Raw genomic sequence first — 20235 nt, 5'->3', positions numbered from 1 at the left:
TATTCTATGTGTAAATGAGTGTAATATCACAGGAATGCAACAATTGTTATTTGCACATAATTAAAGGGGGCCTTGGTGACTAATGCTTTATTTTCAGGATACTGTAGGATATCCCAAATCCTGTATCCACAAAATGGTGCATACTTTTCAAGAGGGATCACAAAGTGAGTTAATAATTCATATTTTACAATATTTACTGCATAAAAGGGGTCATGCTACACTTTTCCCATTCACAAGCTCTGGACCCAGACTTTCCAACCCATTATTTATCAAAAATGAAATATTATGCTAACCATGACCTTTTAACAACAGCCTATTCACAGTGGCCAAAGGTTTTTATTGCTGACCTATTAACCTATTATAAAACAATAATTTCCCTGGGTTGCCTTTTTTTTTTTTAGGAGAAGCAAAATAAAACCACAAAGATTAAAAGAATAAGGATTAAAACTCCCTGAAACATTCACCAAACACAGAATTTCTTCTTGTTTCCTCTGCCAGAACACATCAAGCAAATACTATAATTTATAGCTTACCCCCCTTATAAATCATGAATCCACACAGGGAAAAAAAAAATCTGTTCTGTACATACCTCTCTTCTAGTAATTTTAAGTTTTCCCATGTCCATTAGGCCCTTACAACCTAATCTTGCTCTGCCAATTGCTCCCATGGTGAGATCATTAAGTAAATTATTTAAAGATCAAACAGCCTGCAGTGACAATGGAGTTCCATGTAAGGTAAATGCTTCAAAGCCCCCACCCCCCCTTCTCAAATTATAGCTCTACAGGCTATTCATCACCTCTGGATGGGGCATGCCCCACCATTACTTGGCTTTTTGCTGCAGGCTAAGGTAGCACCACTAATTGGCCTTTGTAACAAAACTGACCTGTGGACAGGATAAAACTTGTTTGGAGCTTTAGAGACAACAATTATTCAAGGTTAAAAACACATCAATGCCAGAGCTACGTCACTATAATAAGGGTGAATGAATTTCTTCCTCTTGGGTCTTAATGTGAAAGAATGCGTTCATGTTGTGCCCATGCCAAACAAAAGCTCCTTCAGGTAGTTGAACTGGTCCACTTTTCTTTCTTTCCCCCACCCCTTCTTTTTTAGCTCAAGGACAAGTAGGTCTATCATTTTCTTTATTTCTTCAGAGCCCCTCACAGTGAGGGCCCTTTGATCTCTGAGAATAATGGTAGATGGAACAATTTAACTGCTTCATACAGGTGCAGGAGTTTATTTGACAGGTTGTGGCTTTTATTTCTAGCACATTAGCTGCATGCATACAAATGGGCTCTTGACAGACTCAAGCAGGTAGCTCAGAATTTTTAATTTTTTTTCTTTTTTTTTTAAAGAAGCCTCAACAAAGCCTGACCACACCTGCAATGATGGCACAATTTGAAATGGCACATAAATTAAAGACAGGTAAGGCCAATGGATTCCCTGCTGTGAATGAATTTTTACAACCAGTGAAAACAGCAGGTAGGAGGAAAAGCAGCACACATCAAGTAAACAACAAGGGATCCTGTCACTTGTCTCTCAAATTAAAGAGATCTTATTTGATCTGAGTTATTTTAAAATAAATAGCACTACTAGACAAGATGTTGTGTTGCCTATAGCAGGATAGAACGCAGGCTAGAAGCAAAATGAGGGAAAACATTTTCAAATTGTGTTTACTCAGACCAGCACTTTTTTCCCAAAAGAAGGTTATCTGTATGAATTTTCTTGAATTTACAGTTACGTATGATTATGACTAGTAAAATGAAAATCCGCCCTTAGAGGCCTTGTAAAATGCGGGTTTCTTCACTCTTTTTTAGGTTTTTCACTTAAAGTGTCATTGAAATGGCTTGCATAAGGGGATGCTATTCAACAGTGTACCAGCTAATAATAAGTCTGCTAAAGATTGGCTCTTCAGACTGCTACCACTTATGGAAGAAATATACATATTTTTTGTGTATTTGTCTCCACTCTCCTGTTATGAACTTGCTTTTTTATCAGTGCATTGCAGTTTTTCAAAGAGTACCTTGCCCTCAAAGTCATGAATTCAAGAAAAATAAGGTGTGGGACATTGTGCCAACATAAACAATTTTTTTGGAAGTTTTATAGCAAATGCAGTTATGCTAGAGGCAAGATATTTTGTATTGGTTTGGTTTATTTGACACTTGGGAGTATTTATTCCAGACTAACAGTTTTTTTTATGGCAATGTAAGTGCTTTAGCTTTAGCACTTAATATGTAACACTGTAAATGTAAGTGTGACACTGTGCTTAAAATTTTAGACCTTGAGGTTACATTGACATCACCTCTGCTGACATGGCTGTGATGGAGGTAAGAGGGGGTCAGAGCTGAGAAAAATCCTCTGTAGTCCTTTCCAGTCTGAAATTGTGCATTCTTAGTGGGTGTTTTGTCACTGCATCAGGTTGGTGAGGTGCTGCTTCATAGCTGATGTACTCCTGTAGGACACATGGCCCCTTTATCACTTCTATGGTAACTAGAGTAGCTAATAAACAGATCTGGTGAAAATTACACCTCTGTTTTCTGGGCAATATAATGTTCTCAGAGAGGCAACAGAAGCACAAGATTGCACTGAGGAATAAATACTTAGGATAACTATTCGTCAGTTTAACTGTTTCAAACTTGTGCATAGTGAGTCATGTTCAAATAAAATTAAAATATGTGGTGATTATTCAGGTAAACTGGCATTTTACTTCACATAAATGACCCCTTCCAAAAGAAAGCTTGGGCCATACCTCAGTGTTTCAGAGGAAAAATCCTAAAGTGAAGGTGGAGGTCCTAGAGTGAACTTTTTGCTGATAGAGCCCAGAATACTGAAATTCTGAATAGGATGAAAACCACAATTTTCTGCTGGCACAATATAAGGCAGTGTAATTATCCTGAGAAGATTTCTGCTACTGGCACATCGCTAGAGGATTTTCATAACCAGCTGATGGCAGAGGTAGTTTAACCCCACTGTTATGTTCATTTTTGCATATTGCAGTTCCTGGTTGGGGGGCTCCACATTGCTTCAGTGCTGCAGGTCTCGTGTAGATCAGTAACCACCTGCAGAATTACATCTGCTGACAGTCTTCCAAGGGGTTCTGCTGCTCTCAGGCTGGATTGCAAATAGCTGCTGTAGATCTTGCTGACACAGAGCCTGCTGGGGCCACTTCAGCAGGGAAGATGGCACCCTGTAGCAGGGCAGAAGGAAAGTGTCCTGCCCTGCAGAGCAGAGATCACTGGAGACCTTGCAGCTTGCATCTCACTGTGGGAAATGCTGCTCAAAGCCTGAACCAATGCAAGGGCTCCCCCAGGCCAGACCACAGGCTCTGTTGAGGGTCTCACTATGAGACCAGTATCTGCAAACCAACTCAATTCCATATCAAATTCTTTCTTCTCCACCCTGCACCAGCTGTCCTAGGATGCTGACAAACAGGTGCTCCTTGTCCTAGAGCAAACAGCCTCCGTCTTTGTTTGTTTGCCTGTTAATTAAAAAGCAAATTCTCATTTGGAAAAAGCTGAACATCAGGATGTGGGAAAGACTGGCTCAGACACAGCAATAAGTCCTGTCGGCAGTCTGCTGCTCTAGCTCCCATACCCAGAGTCCAAGAATAAATGTGAGGTGTTCCAGCTGCCAAAACAGTTTCTGTAAAAAAAAAAAAAAAAGGAAAATGTGAAATGCATTAATGATCAGATATTTCAGAATAGCTAATGAGAAAAATACTGAAGACTTAACCTGTTCTTCCTATTTTGCCTTTTCTGCAGCAGATTGTATTTCTGTTAAAGCTATAGCAGGTTTATGACAGTACTAAAACAGTGCAGCAAACATGGAAATTAGTGTAAGAGTCTTTTAGCTTGCTTTATTACTCTTATTTAACAAAAAGCATAATAGCTTTGTAGCACCTAAATGTACTTAAGTGGGGACTTTTTTCATAGGAATTTTCATTTGGATCTGGTAATGGATCAATCAAACTTCATTGCCAAGGATTTTTAATATACAAATCTCAAAGAATTGCAGAGTACCTGTAATATTCAACAGATTAGAAACTGAGCTACAAAAACACAACTTCTAAAAGTTCATATGTAATAATATACCAATTGATACACTGTTTGATGGACAAGTTAAAACAGGGCTATGATAAATTCTTTCTCAATGCTTCATTTTTTTCAAAGAAGACTGGAACATTAAATCAGTGGTGGTCCAGTGGTAGTGGTCAGAGATGACATCAGAATTTTATTTACTTATTCTGGGTTTCTTTGCAAGGGATTAAAAAAGAAAAAAAAAATCTGCTTCAATGGAGAGCATTTGCCCCTTCAGTGGATGATTAATTTACAGTGTGACTTCTTGGTTTTTGTAACTGGGCATCTCAAATGGCATCCCTTCTCACCGTGGCATTGACCATGGAAACATCCATGATTTGTTCTTGTGGGCCCAATGTGGGCCCTTGTTCAGCCCTTTTGGTGGCTGTGAAAACCATCAGCTGTGACTCACTCTGAAATCACCCTGTCTAAGTGATTTCAGCTGGACTGGTGTTCTTCTGCAGTGATGCATGCAGAGAAGCTAATGCATTTCCAGGCAGAAGTACATTAGGAAATATGGAGAGTAAGTAACTGTGCAACCATCTCCAAATAGTTCAACTGCACAATCATGTTAAGGGTTATGCTATAGCTACTGTGGTTCCCAAAAATATGGCAGAGCTGTTAAGTGCACCACCTTAATCTGTAATTTTTGCACCTCATCCCAGTGTGGATCCCAGCTGGACAAAGCACTTTGCTGCTCTTCTGGGGACGCCTACTTTCAGGACAAGAAATAATTGGTCAGCGGGTCTTTTTCATTCTAAATTCTCCATCTCTGCCACTTGATTCACCACAAAGAACTCAGAAAGTAGCTCCAATATACAAGTTTTCAGTTTCACTATTGGAGATTGAAAAATTTTCTTCATTCCACACTTTTCAGAAATCTGGGCTTATTATCCTTTTAAAAGGAAATATTTAAATGAGAGCTGAAATTTCTACTGTCTGTAGCAATTAAATTCTGTAATCTTTGCTTTCTACATATAATTGAACATGTAACCATCTCAACCCACAATAAACAAAGCTATGTTTGAAGTCACAGAGAAAGTAACACAGAAAGCTGATACTTCTCAATGACCAATGGAGAATTGTCATGACTTGCCCATGATAAGACTCTGCTCCAAACTGAGATTAATTTCACAGATGAAGGACCACAACTGGATATGGCATGAATGGTTCCTCTCAAGGAATTAGCTAAAACAGCAAAGACTTTGGCTTGCTAAAGTCTGTATAGCCAAGCGACAAAGAATTATTAAGGCTATTATTATTTAGCTTTCAATACTTATCAACCATCAATTATATACTCCATTTAGTTACTATATCCAAAGATGACAGGTTAGCATATACAGTGTTTCTTTCAAGCTATTTTGCCACCAAATATTAATATAATAATTATGTATTGGTCTAGATTAACTACATTTAGATTATTAAACAGCACCAAAACAAGATTTTTTTTCTTACCTACACACCATAGCAGAGATTTCTTGTTTTGCAGCTCCTCAAGTGTCTACTGCATTAAAAGTTGCTCACATTTAAAGTGTAATCAGTTTACCTTTCTCTAGACAATTGCACATGCACCCACATCACAAACAAAACTGCAGTTTGATATTGCTGACTAAAGTAATGCTCATTTTTTCTCCTAACAGAGCCATAATAAAGCCCCTTCTCCTGTTCCTGAATAGACCTATAGCCCTATACTTGAAAAAATTTATAAAGTCCTGAAATTTTGCACATCTCTCTGAAAAACCATGCATCTCAACTGTTTTAAAAATGACTGAGGATATGACAGGTACTTTCAATGGTCCAGCTAAAAAGTACCAATATGTGAGATCCTGAAGTTCCTAATTAATGCTGCAATGCTTTTTCTCTTGAGTAGAGACTTTAAAAGTTAATTCAAAGTCAATGAAAAGAATTATAACCTTTCCCATGACTTCAAGGGCTTCAAATCTGAGTTCTAACTGAACTTGCAATTTTCCAGATGCATCAACTCATGTACATATTCAGCCACTTCACAGGACTTTGCTCGCTTAATTTCTCAGTTTCTCTTCTTACCTCTCCTGTTTTTGTTTTGATGTGCCAAATAGGTTGATTACTATTTTTGCTATTTGCTTTTTTTTTTTCTATTTCACAAGCTCCTTCCAAGAGGTTTTCATCTTAGATTAGCTGTATTGTCAACCTGCTCCTGAAATTTGTCTGTTTTCAGAGCAAGCTGCTCATTCTGGTAGTAGAGGAACACATTCTCTGATGGTTCCTAAAGGATGTACATTTTGGAATTTGGAATAGTCTCTACTGGATATTTTGTGTCCTCAAATGTGCTTTTCACTTGTTCTAGCTACACCTGAATCTTTCTGAACCTTCTTGGGCTCTGAAGTGATCTTCAAAATTCCCTGGCGAAGCTGTAATTGATCATGAGGATGGGATGCAGGAATGCCTACACTACTAACTGGTGAAGTGCATAGAGGGAAGGACTTTGGTTTGCTACAAGCCACTTTGAGTCTAGGACCTTGTGACTCTCATGGTTTTACAGGCAATGAAGTTTGCTTTGGCCACTGGTCCTAAGCGTGCCCTGTGCCTGCCTACAGTGCTTGCTGCTGGAGGACACTGGCTCTGCCTCTCAGGGAGGTTCCTCTGCATGGTGCCCATGTATGGGACTTCAACCCCACTTCCACCAAGGGGGAACCATTAGTGGCATGTTCAAACACGTGTCACCAGATTCCTGTAGATACAAAGCAAATTTCCACCAAAGAGATCCTCCACCAGCTCACTGTGTCATTGGTGTAGCTGTGCCCATTAGATCTTCCAGAAAAAAGCCAGTGTTAAATTGTAGGATTTTCAGTCCATGTGAAACTTGTATTTGACAACATGAAGAAAATTTCAATGGGATAGGATGCCACTGTTTGTGCAGTTTAGGATTTTTCTTTCCCCAGCAGTTTTTTGCAAGGAGCTGGCTGGACACAGAGCTCTTTCTGCTCTCCCTTCCAGGTGACCACCTGCACTAAAGACCACTACAACCCTGACATCCACCCTAAATGTAAAACCAAAACCTAAAAAAGCTAACAGAACAAATTAAGTGGACTGGTTAGCTTTGTCCAGGTAGTATCACTTCATTAGAACTTTTAAGCAAATTTTGGTCCTTAGTCTTTCACTGCAAATTAAGATTAATTTAAAGTTATTATATGAGCCAAAATATTTTTGGCATCTCCACAAGAAAAGCATTGTATTTTTTTTAAAAACATTCTTATTTTGCTGTTTTGACATGGGTTGGTTTGAATAGCACTGATCATATGTTGTAGTGAGCACAGTTATAGGACTAACATCTTCTATTGCTAGCTGGTTTCTTTAATAAAAACAATTCTATATTATTTACCAGCTCTATAGGTTTATGTAAGTAGCTTATAACAATAAATAGGAGGTGCATTTCCCTGAAATATGGATTTGTCTCCTCTTGGCCTATGAATACAATAGAGCATTATCACTTTCACCCTGCAGACTGAACCATAGCAGTGCATAATGCAACTTCAGTCCATTTTGAGATGGCTGCAAATTGTCGTAATTTTTTGTTAGAGTAATGATCAAATATTGATATTTCTTCAGTTCGTACAAATGGATAAAACCTTTTTACATGCTACTTAGTCAATATATTCTGATGTTCACATTAGGGATTTGGAAATCAATGTAGTTTTCCTGTTATTCTTTTATGATTAAATCAATTGGGGTTATTTACTCATAGCAGAAAATATGGGTGATTGCAAACCCTACAGCTTGGTGAATTGCTTTCTCACTACTGCTGCCCTGTAATGAGAAGGTACAGGTTCTCTTCAGGGGTCGACTAAACTTGCGTATGTATAGAAGCCATTTGAGGTGCAAAAATTGTTTATTAATAAGGGCTAGCAGTGTTTCCTGCCAAAGGGCATCTTTGTCAAATGCTGTTACATTAACATTGACAAAGCATGGAAATACTAGAGCCCAGCAGTGCTGATCATACGGGGGAAAATAGCAGATACTTGGCAATTCAGCTTAAACCAGCTCACTTTGACTCCCAGGTTAGAGACAGCAGTTAAAAGAAAATGGAATAATAATATGGATGCACAACAGGAATTTTGGAAATATTATTCTTGAGAATCAGAGCTATAGAAACAAAGAAGGTTGTGCATTAGGCAGATTTATATTAAAACTTCCCATAAAAGCAGCTGCAGCATAATCTGATATTCTAGACTGGGCAAACAGATTTTGTTCATATTTTAGAGACATAACAAATATTAATTAGTGCAATAACTTTAAGTAAAGCTACAGTTAATGCATTGGAATGCAAAACTTATATTGCTGGAGTCTAAGTTTCCATGTTAACTTTATTTCTGTGGGCATCATCCATACGTTTCTTTTGGAAGGGAAGTATGTATGTGTATAGAATGCACATATTTGGCTATTCCCTTGGTGCATTTAGAGAAAAGCACCTCTCATTCATTACAATTATCCCAGTTCAAGCTTATTTGATCAACCTAAAACCCAGTCAATCTCAGAATCCCACTATTCTTATTTGTGCAGCTCATTCCAGAACCTCAAATTTACACCTGATGGAAAAATATGTTTTTCATCATTTAAGGTACAGAATATATAACCATTCATAGACAGAATCAGAATTTATCAGAATTTAGAGGCCCAAAGATCCCAAATCAGATTGTCTTGTGAAAAACAATACTTCCCATACATGAAAAATGGAATTCTGGTGGGTGCATCATACTGCCTTAATTCAATAAGCCTTTTGTAAGTTTAAGCAGCACAAGCTTTCTCCAGGCTTCAGGAGGTAGAGGTGCTTCCTGCCTAGTTTTGTACCACTCACATGATTTACTGGATATAGAATACATATGATAAAGCATAATTTGGGTTTTGAGGAAAAAGGAAAACACAGTAGTTTTTAAGCAATGTCACTGCAAAGCCTTTATCAAAATTATTTCTATGGCTGAGTTTTAAACTTCTAAAATCTGGGTCTGTGATGAAAGAACTTACAGCCTCCTAGTTATGTCAATAAAACTGAATGCATATATGATAAAAGTCAGGTGCTGATTCATATTACTACATCTTAAACCACACAAACACAAAGGTGAACTACAGAAACATGACAAGGCAGCAGTGTATTTAGATCTCACTTAAAAATCAGTAGAGGTAACTTTTCTTTCTTGACAGCACCAATTCCATAAATTGAGCTCATTGATGAATGTTTTAAAACATATTTTCTCCTTTTTTCTCCTCCTTTGACCCAAACAGGCAAAGATGAAAGACTTCTGTGCAGAGAGGTGCTGAAGCCCATCCTTTCCAAAGCATCACTAGAATGCTGTTGATTCCTGTGGGAACTGGCCATTCAAATCTTGTAGTTTTGGGAAACTCACTGAAGTGTGGAAACAAAGTGGGAACAGGAGGGACAAAGAAAACACGTGGATTTTTATGCAGTTTTTATGTCTAGATTCAGTAGTGTTTTAAAGAGCCAGTTCTGAAAATCAACACCAGCATGAACTCAGACAGTGAATAAATGACTTAGCAGTGGGAGTTTCATGGCTAAAATATTTGAAATGGACAATGAGTGACTGGCAGGATGTGGTGAAGTCTGCTTCCAGGGGCTGCCAGGACCCCTGCCAGCAGTCACAGCCATAATTCAGCTTGGAAGTAGTGAAGGAGTACACAGGTGTCAAAATAACTGAATGCTTAAGGAGCACTGCGAATATTTTTTAGCAATATGTGACATATGCTATGCTGATCTGATTCCTACCTCAACTTATACAACTGCAAATCTAGTGTGATTCTCTTGAGTTCACCATTGTACCAGAAAAGCAGAATGTGTCTCTGGAACCTTTAAAAAATTATGTCAAAATTGACCACACTTCTGAAATAGCACTGCAAAATTCATACTCTCAGTAATGCATATTTTCACTGATGCAGGTGAATTCTTAATTTCCTGGTCTCTCTCACCTCTGTGAAATGACTCTACATACCCTTACATCTTGCCAGCAAAAGGAGTCTTGCCTCTCTGCTTGTGGCAGGGCATGTTCAGAGCCTGTGTCAGTGGTGAGCTGGAAAAAGGCTGCTTCCCTTCTCACCCAGTACTGTTAGCATCCTCCTTCCTCACCAGCCTGAATCTGGCCAAGCATTTCAAGATAATTTCCAAACCTGGCTGTCCTTCAAGCCATCATCTTGGTACAGGTTGCCAGTAAAACGTCAGTGGCCAGCACCTTCTGGGTAAGCAATCTTCCTAATGAAAATAGGTCTGAATTAATTATCAAAAATAGTGTTTTGCATATAAGCAACACAGTTGCTTATGATGCCAGTTAAATACCTTGATGGACTCTAGTAAATTTTAGGTACAATTTTTTAAGGTGTGACAGGGTCTTTGAAAAAAGTTAGGAAATATTAGTGTTCTGTGATGGCAAGCTCTATTTGCTAATAAAGACAATACCTTACCCCAAAGGTTTTTTCCAGCTGCAGCCCCTGAAGCACAAATGTTGAGCATGTATCACACAGAACTGTCAGTTACTACTGGAGCCAGAAAATTGTTGTTTCAAATGTTACAGTACAGGAAAATCGCCTCTCTGCACTTGCTGCCAAAAAAATGACAGCTTAATTTATGCCATGCTGAAGCTACATTACAGAGCCATTCAGCCTGGCAGTTAAGTACACTCCATGCTCACATCTTCCCCCTGTGCAAGTGCACTGGGGAGAAATACACAGGGACTGTAATAAGGACAATTGGCTGCAGTGTTTTCCATGTCACTGGAACTAAATACAGGTGAAACAGTATCAGCAATAAAATACATCACCTGAACCTCATATGCAAAACACAACTTGGTGTGTGGATTCACAAATAAGCAGGAAGGATGTGGGACAGAAATGTTATGCGTGAAGTGGATTATAGAGAGGTTTGCTTGTGTCAGACCTCTGGGTTTTATGTTGAAGGGAGGTGCTGAGGTATTACCCATGCCTTTGAAAATTATGTCAGTATCCTTGGTTCAGACCTTCAAAACTTGGCAATGTTTACACTTTCTGAAATTAAAAATCTGACAGTATTAAAGCACAGCCTAGTGTCGATATTTGTCATCAAGGTTTTCAGAAGATATTAAAGATGCACATGACAGTATTTAAAATGAACCATCAGCCAAACAAATCCCATAAAATTATCATCCTAAATGAATCCCAAGATTGCTATGCAGTTTTTTAAGGCCAAAGCTTAATTTTGTTTGACATTGAAACAATGATCATCCATGTAATAGAATGAAAGGAAATTATCATGTCTGTTTTTCTACTTAGTTTATTCATATTAATCACATGGTAATTATGTCCAGAAAGATTGATTTTAAACAATCTTGCAAATGAAGAATTGTAATTCATTTCATAAACTCATCAAGATCAAAACCAGTTGATCTTGATGTCAGTTAATTTATTTCCCTTCTTCCTTTTCTACTCAATGTTTGTACCAATATTACCATGTACAATATTAATGCTTACCTTTAGAAGGCTTTTGCTAATAGCTAACCCATTCACAGCTGACTGGCTTCACAGCTGTTTTCTGAGGTGGAGGGAAGTAAAACAAAAGGCTTCATGAAATGAATCAAATGCACTGACTGAGATTTTCAAAGCATAAATGGTCTTTGAATCTACCCATTTTTGTCTGTGGTATGAGTTCTACCCACAGTGGGTAGGGCTGTGTATAAAGCCACTGTGGGTGGTTTGAAGAAAATATTTCTTATTACCTTGGAAATTCTGGATACAACTCAGTAGCTTCAGAATTTATCATAATGTCAGAACAATGTCGGGCTTGGAACTGGCATGGTTTCCTTGGGAGATCTTGTGTCTTGTGTGAGCTCATGTCCACATCTATTTTAGCCTGAATGAAATATTTGCCATTCCTGTTTTCACAGAGGTTAAAATTTGAGTGAAACCCAAATTAGGCAAAAAAAAAAAAAAGTCTCAGTTGAAATGAGGAAAGTGTGGCTGTTGAACTAGAAATAGTCAGAAATTCTCACAGTCTTTATGCTGAATGTTAAATCTTGTTTACTCTGAATCAAATGCTTGGAAGTCTTTCATCCATGTAAGAGGAAGTCTGCCATTTAGTAAGGCAAATCAAAAGGGAAATAACATAATTCCATAATTTTACTTAAATTCCAACTTCAATTTAGTACATTAATACTGAAATATGTTTTAGTCTTTTCTTGAAACCTCTCATGAATTTCTAAATGAAAACCTTTTTAAGCTTCTGTCATGTAAAATCCTATTCACTCCAAATTGGGCATATAGCAAGGTTTTATCTTACAGCACTTGTGCTTTTTTATTTTCTCTCTCTGTGTAAAGCCCTTGAACCGAGTCACTATATTATTTGTGCCTGTTCATAGATTGACACTATCAAATCCATAATCTCTTAACACATATGGGGCATTTCACACAAGGCATTTTCTGTGTGATTAGGAATGCTGTAAATTATCCATTTTCATTTCATGAGAAATAGGTTCCTGTAGTACAAAGGTCTGTGCCAATCCCATTCTTTGGAGAAAGAAACATGACATTCTGTTTCTTAGGAGCCATAACTCATTGCTAGTTCTATCACATAAACAACAGACTCATCTTTAGCATGTGGATCTCTACTTATATGGACATATACAAATTGTCTATACTTCAGCTGTGTCAGGATTTAGAATATTATTATTACACATGAAATAAGGGAGGCAATGCACTACTAGAAGAATGAGTTTCACACTCATCAATGATTAACGACCAGTTAATCAGACACTGAATGTGTTTCCTTGTAAAATTAACCAACAAAGACATAGGAAGGTGCAGGGATGTCCCAGGTTTCAACCACGTAGCCCTAGCAATTTAGTCTATTAGCAAGAAGAAAGGAGCTTTACAAATATGGCAGCTGTATTTTACAGTTTTTCTCCTGAGGAAACAAAAGCATGCTGATGCTGCACTCAAAGTCAACCTGAAATTCCTGCTTTTATAGTATTAGCTAAATTTCCATGATTTAGATGAAGGATTAGAACTCTGAGAATCCACTTTTTCCTAGGAATTCCCTGAAATCAATTGAGGCTTGGTCATCAGGAAGAGTCATTATATTAAATTTAGCATTGTAAGAGTGCTTTGGGCTTTCAAATTTCTAATTAGGTAATTCTAAATGTAGTCCAACACAGTACTATTTGGAGTGAGGTTTCCTAGACTGTTCTTTTGTCTGCTAAGATGCCTCAAATCATGTTTCAGTAACAGAAACCCAGATGCATGTGACTGCCTCTCTCTTTTGTATACATTCTAATTAATATTATGGCTGTTACTGTTTGTTCTCTTATCTCACTGCTGTTTCCAGTAAATTATTCTTATTTCAACCTGTATCTTTACCTTTTGTGCCCTCTATTCTCCTCCCCAGCCCATTGCAGGGAGAAGAGGAGGGAAGATGGGGGAGCGAGAGTGCAGCAGTGTGGTTTGGAGAGTCTCAATGGGTTCATGAAATTGCAGAGTACCATTCCTAAACCACAACAACTGGGAAAACCAGATTTTGCTTTCTTGCCTTGGGTAGACTAATCCTTATTGAATATGAAATGTTAGGATTCCATTGCAAAGGAAATCAATGGCTTTACACACAACTACACCTGTGTGTTGACAGTCTGACTTTTCAAACTTGGAGACATCTCCTGAATATTTACACATTCCAGAAGTAATCTTTCAACTGGAGCAGAAAATAGCATGACATAAGAGAAATCCTTGTTTGATTCTCTCTTTGTATTAGGAATTTCAACCTTTCCTGTACCTTTCAAACTCAACTACTATTTTCCTGATCTCATTCTTTCAGGTATATAACCCAGAGCCAATATCTCTAATATACAGACCAAAAAAAAAATAATTGTAAGGAAGATGGAAGCTCTGGAAGGCCTTGATTTTTCATGCAAATGACTAAATGAATGCCAAAATGGAAGAAATGCAATCTTCACAGGCCCACTCTGAAAATGTGTCTTGAGAGAAACACAGTGTGCAGCTGTCATTATGGCATCTATTGATTTCTGTAATATCATGTAATTCTTCAAATACTTCAACCAATTTCAATTTTGCTTTAATCTTACAAAATAATTTTTCTAGAAAAGTAATATGAAAATTTCAGGAGTGCTCTTACAAATAAGTGTTCCTTTTCTGATCCCAAGAAGGTTTTAAACCACTTAAAACTGTTCATTAATGGAAAAATCCAACAATATAGTCATAATATCCTCTAATAAAAAGGAGCAGATACTCTAATAATAAAAATTCCAGTAATATGTTCATGTATTATTCTTCTCACTGGCTAATGTTTAGAATCATAGAATGTTTTGGGTTAGAAGGCCATCCAAAAATCATCTAGTACCAGCTCCCTTACCATGGACAAGAACACCTTGTACTCGATCAGGTTGCTCAGAGCCCCATCCGACCTGGCCTTGAATGCTTCCAGGGATGGGAATTCACCACCTCTGTATGCAACATTTCCAGTAGTTGCACACCCTCTGAGTGTGAAAGAATTTCTTCCTTGCAGGTAATCTAAACTTACACTCCTGCAGTTTTAAACCATTGTCTCTTGTCCTGTCACTATCTGCCCATATACCAAGTCTCTCTTCCTCCTTCTTGTGTAAGCCCTCTTGAGGTACTGGAAGGTGCTGTAAGATCTGCTTGGAGCTCTTTCTTCTCTGTGCTGTACAGCCCCAGCTGTCTCAGCCTTTCTTCATAAGAGAGGTGTTCCATCCCCCTAATCATGTTTGTGCCCTAACATTTCTGAACAGCAGCAGGTCAGTGTGAACATCAACACTAGACCCCGTTCCGAAAACTCTACTTGTGTCAGGTTTTCGCCTCCAAGGGTATGAAATTAATGGACAGCTGGGACTAACTGTGGTCACATAGGTAAATGTTTACTTATCAAGCATGCAGGCACCATAAATTTACACATGACCAGGGGCAGACACATATTTTTATTTTTATCATAAATTTATTAAGCCTAGAATATAATGTTTTCAGTACTAAAATGAAAACCTCCAAGTTATATTGTATATAAATATTTACTTGTCTAATTCAAAAAAAATGCTATACAGTCAGCTGGAATTTTCCTTCCACTTTGTTAGCTTAGGAAAAGGTAGAATATTAAATCAACCCATGGCCTTCACCACCTCTATTTCTGACTGAACTATCCTCCTCTTGGCAAGGCTGCAGCAGCCTGCTTTTCTTTGGCCCAAGCACAAAGTGGATAGATCTAACAGATAAGTTAGATTGAACAGATAAGTTTTGTTGCTTAAAGCCCACGAAGCAGGTACCCAGACACCCTTCTCTGTACAAGTGACAACTGTATTGCAGACAAGGTAGTGAATACCTGCACATGACCTTCCTTTCCTCAGTTTCTCCACCATTTGAGTGTATTTGGGATTAGTTACTTCAGTTAAGACCCTGTGGTCCTATCTGGATCCTCAGAAAACACTGATGAACACTGGAATTCTGGGCCCATATTTGGTGGTTTTTTTCATAAACTATCTTCATTTACACAAAATTATACTTTTCTTTCTCCTGCTGGAAAAACTGTTAGGTCATCTCAACTTAATGGAAGTATAACTTACATTCTGGGATTTATTATTCAATTGATATGTGTGTTTTTTCCTGCAAAATTAAATACTAGTTTTATATCAAAACATTGCATTCAAGCACAGAGCCAGTCTTTACAGCACAAAGATGATACTTTAGCTCTGACACAGGATTCCATTTGGGACAAAATTCCATCAATTGTTTAAATATGCCAGTACTCTAACCTGTTTGAAGGCTCAAAAGAAAACATTTAGCTTATTGTCTTAACTGTATAATTCTGTGCACTAAGATGCTTTGCTTTTCTTATTTTTATCAATCATCCTTTAAAAATAGTATCTTATACTAAAACTAAATCACTACAAAACTGTAAAATTTATTTAGCCACAAAAGTGTTTTGGTTTTTTTTGTTTGTTTGGTTTTGGGGTATTTTTTTGAAAACGCTAGACATTGGAGGCAGTGTCCCTTTAAACAACCCTTTCTGAACAGTGAGTATTGAGATTTTCTTGTCATACAAGAATATTGTAACTCATATTTGGAAACAACTTTTTTTTATTTTGTTTTAGACTGCATCAAGGCAGATGGACAAGACAAGGAGAGCAACTAAATGAGAAATGTAAATTCTTTCCTTCAAAATTGAAGTATTCTATAATAAACAAAGAGCTAAATTTCTAGTTGCTAAGAGACCTACATCAAAACAACTACCTTTTCCTTCTGAATAAGGACCCAGCATAGATGGTGATTTAACTCTTTGTGGTCACCAGCTTTCTACACCATAACGTTAAAAATGGACAAGGGAATAAAAAAAATACTTGTGTGTAACTACAACAAAGACCATTAATAAAACATTAGGTATGTAACTATTTTATTAGCTAATGGTTAGGATGCTATCAAAGCTGGCTTTTTTTCCTCAAGAAAAAAATGCAACACGTCAGAGAACATAAAATTACTGTTTCATTTGAGTAATGAGATGAACTGTTTTCAGAATGTGACCTTTTAAAGAAACAAAAAGGAATGTTTGGAGCAATATGTTTAAGTAGTGCCTGTGTTGTACTGACTGACTCTTATAGTGTTGGTGTCTTTGATCCACCATGTAAGAGAATGTGTGGCTGCAGGCCAGCAATAACAACCCCAGAAACCTTTAAAGAGTCAGCAGCTTTTCCTTTTTTTTCCCTCCCCCTCTTTTTATGTCAGGGAAATCAAACATGCAGCTAAAGGGCATCATAAATATATCTGATCACTGTTCAGGGGGTTTCCAAAATGAGCCACTGGAGAGACCATCTTTATTGCAAGGCCAATCCCAGTTTTAATCAAAGCAAATGTGCTTTAAAACCTAGTTGATTAAACTGGAGTAAATGTCAAAATAAAGACCAGAGAACAGTATTTACACAGAAGACATGTCTGTCTCATTTATGCAGTGCCAAGGACACATTTCTGCACTGTTCCAAAAGCGGTCCTATTCATCAGGAAGTTTGTTCTGTGTCCTCTTCTGGACTCTGGGAAATGATGAAGAGGAGGCACTGTACTTTTAGTTAGCTTTTTAGCTGCTTTGGTGTCTCCACAGGTACTTTGCATGTCTGTCTCACTCAGCATTCAGTGAGCCCTCCCTCCCTGCCTTAACCACAGGACTATAAACTATAGCTACTTTTCACTTTTTGGGTCTTTAAGCAGTTCTGCCTGTGAAGCTAAGCTTCCTCACCTAGAATCAGCATGTGTCGTGTAAGTATTCCTCCAACTGACCTTGTCTTGCTGCAGGTCTAGTGGAAGAGAAAAATGCCAACTCTCAGTTTGATTTAACTTCAGCTCTATAGACAACATGCCATCTAGACGATAATTTCTGACACTAGAAGAGGTGAAAATCGACACCTGCTTCCAGACTCTTGCTGACTGCTGAGATGTTTGAGACATTTTGCCAACAGAGAATAGAATATCAAAAGACAGGAGATCTAGATCAGCAGCCTGTGGGAAATTTGATTGTTACTAGTCTGAACCACTTTAGCATGAGTGTTGTACTTTACCCGTAATGAACAAACGGGGTATAAAAATTGTATGCAAAGGAAACTTATCTAATAAGGAAAGTCAAAATATCCCAAGCAATTGAGTAGTAGCTGGTAAAAAGCTGAAAAACAGTAGAGGAGTCAAATATATAGCAGTCCTCCTGACAGAAGTTTTCTTTGTTTTTTTCCAGCTGCCTTATGTACCTAAAAGCTTTTAGGAACTATGTGGTTCTCCAGATTCTCCTCCTGAGTACTTTGATTATCACAGAACCCAAGAACAGTTTGGGCTGGGAGGGTCCTCCAAAGATCATCTAATCCAATGTCCCTGCAATGAGCAGGGACATCTTCAACTAGATCAGGTTGCTCAGAGCCCCATCCAAGCCGATGGTGAATGTTTTCAGGGATGTGGCATCCACTTCCACCCTGGGCAACCCCTATCATAAAAGAAATTCTTCTAATCTAATTTAAATTGATACTCTCTTTGTTTAAAATAATTACTCCTTGTGCTATTGCAGCAGTCTGTGCTAAAATCTGTTCCTTGTCTACTTTGATTAACTTAGAGATAAGGTCTATTCATCACTCTGACCTGTTGGGTGAACCTTCATTGGGAAATACGTGACATTGGAGCTCCTCAGCCTTGTCTGAAGTTCCAGTCCCTTGAGAAATATGAATCTGTCCAGCCTTAGGACCATTTCAGTCATAGTAATCACAACGCTAATGAGTTGTACCTCAGCATGCCCAAGTCTTCAATGTCATTAAATGGATTCCACAGACCCTCTGTTTTCCACCTTTTTTCTATTACTCATTTAAGACCCTCTTTCATTCCTATTTTGTGACTTTCTTAGGAGATTACATTAAAAAATTTAATGGAAAATGGTTTTGTCATATTTTTTATGAGATTAACTGCTATGGGGCTGAGTAATCATTCCCTCCAAATACTGTTGCTATGCTTGTGTTCAATAATTTCAGGAAGTCAAAGGACACCAAACCAGTGCAAAGCTTTGTAAAGTTAGTTCAGATAAATGTCAGTAGACTTAGCTCAGTAATTTAAAAATACTTGTTAAGAGAAGGAAGAAGATAGCAGAGAGAGCCCTGAAAGGCCAGCTGCTGAGTCAGGTGTATGGCATAACTTTCAAACACCCTAAGTATTTTGATCAGAGAATAAAGGAAAAGCAGCAGAGGTTTGCTTTTGGTTGTAGGCACTTCTATTTCAAAAGCATTGCAAGAAATATTGAACATGAATGATTAAGCATGGAATATAGAACTGCAAACATGAGTTAACAAGTCAGAGACACCCAAGATTAATACAATTTTTTCCTTAGCAGCCAGCATGAGACAGCTTATTTTTTTGTTTTGATAATATCACCACATAAACTATCATACAGGTACACATGGAGGTAGTCCAGTTCTTGAAATCAGCTCTCTCACAAGATGACTTCCTGAATTAACCTGTTAATAAACTGGAGGCTATTTAGCATTAAACATGGCCTCTGAGAGACAGCAATGCATATTTGGGAACAATAGTATTAGGATTAACATAATGATCATCAGTCACCATTTGCAGCTGTTTTACACTAGTCTTTGTTTTCATGGGTGATAATTCTGTGTTCCCCATAAAATACATTTATGTTGTTACCCTAAAAAGACAGATATAACAATTTACTTGTTTAATCTTCAGTTTACATGCACTCTTATGAAGGTAATATCAATCTTCTACTGAAATCACTACCTCAGTGCCATCTAAATGAATTTTTTTGATGCAAAATTATTATGGGAATGGGATCAAAACAAGTCACCAAATCACAAAGGGTGCTGTTACTGATTATTTAGGCCTGATTGCTTTGTAAGACATTTGCACAGGTTCCAAGTCAGCTTTTCTTTTTAAACTAAATAAGGAAGGTTGTTCCCAGTACTGAAAGCTATGTCAAAGCAAGATGTTTAGAGGTTTTTCACTTCCTGTGGTGGCTGACTGCCACTTCTGTCTGTCACATCACCATTTGGTGCCTGTCCATTGAATAAAGGGACACTTCTGAAGGTCAGTGTTGGTATCTTCAGACCTAAAATAGCTGACCAGTGTCCACAACCTGTTAAATCAGTAGAGGCTGAACTACTTCAAAAAATTGTCTCAGGATTTTCCAACAAAATAAATGAGATCAGAACCTTACCCTCCTCATGACAGATGATGGAAGAATTATAGAACAGCCTTGTATCTTCAACCTCCTTTTCTTCTCCCTCAAACCAGACAGATACTGATGGAAAATATTTATTGCAAGAAAATGTCTTCTAGAAAAACAGTAGATACTTAATATTTATTCTGCCCTGAGACAGTCAGAAAATTTATGCATAACTTACAAGTTCTGTCTTTATGAACCTTTCATGTAACTATAACCATGAATGTTAAAAATTTCTGACAGGGTCTGTGTCACCTCTCACATATGTTAACCAGAGGCAGCTAGAGGACAAGAGAAAAAATTGTTAGCATGGGATAAGTGCCTTGGAAAAAAACAAGCATGACAAAAGACTGAGCAAGTCATGGTTCAGAGGTATCTGTGGATATTAAGTGACGTGAGATTTAACATGTCGTGCCTGCCCTGGGGATTGAGAGCAGA

The sequence above is a fragment of the Agelaius phoeniceus genome, chromosome 1 (assembly GCF_051311805.1).
Source record: "Agelaius phoeniceus isolate bAgePho1 chromosome 1, bAgePho1.hap1, whole genome shotgun sequence".
NCBI classification, from domain to species: domain Eukaryota; kingdom Metazoa; phylum Chordata; class Aves; order Passeriformes; family Icteridae; genus Agelaius; species Agelaius phoeniceus.
Note: the sequence above shows the minus strand (reverse complement) of the source record.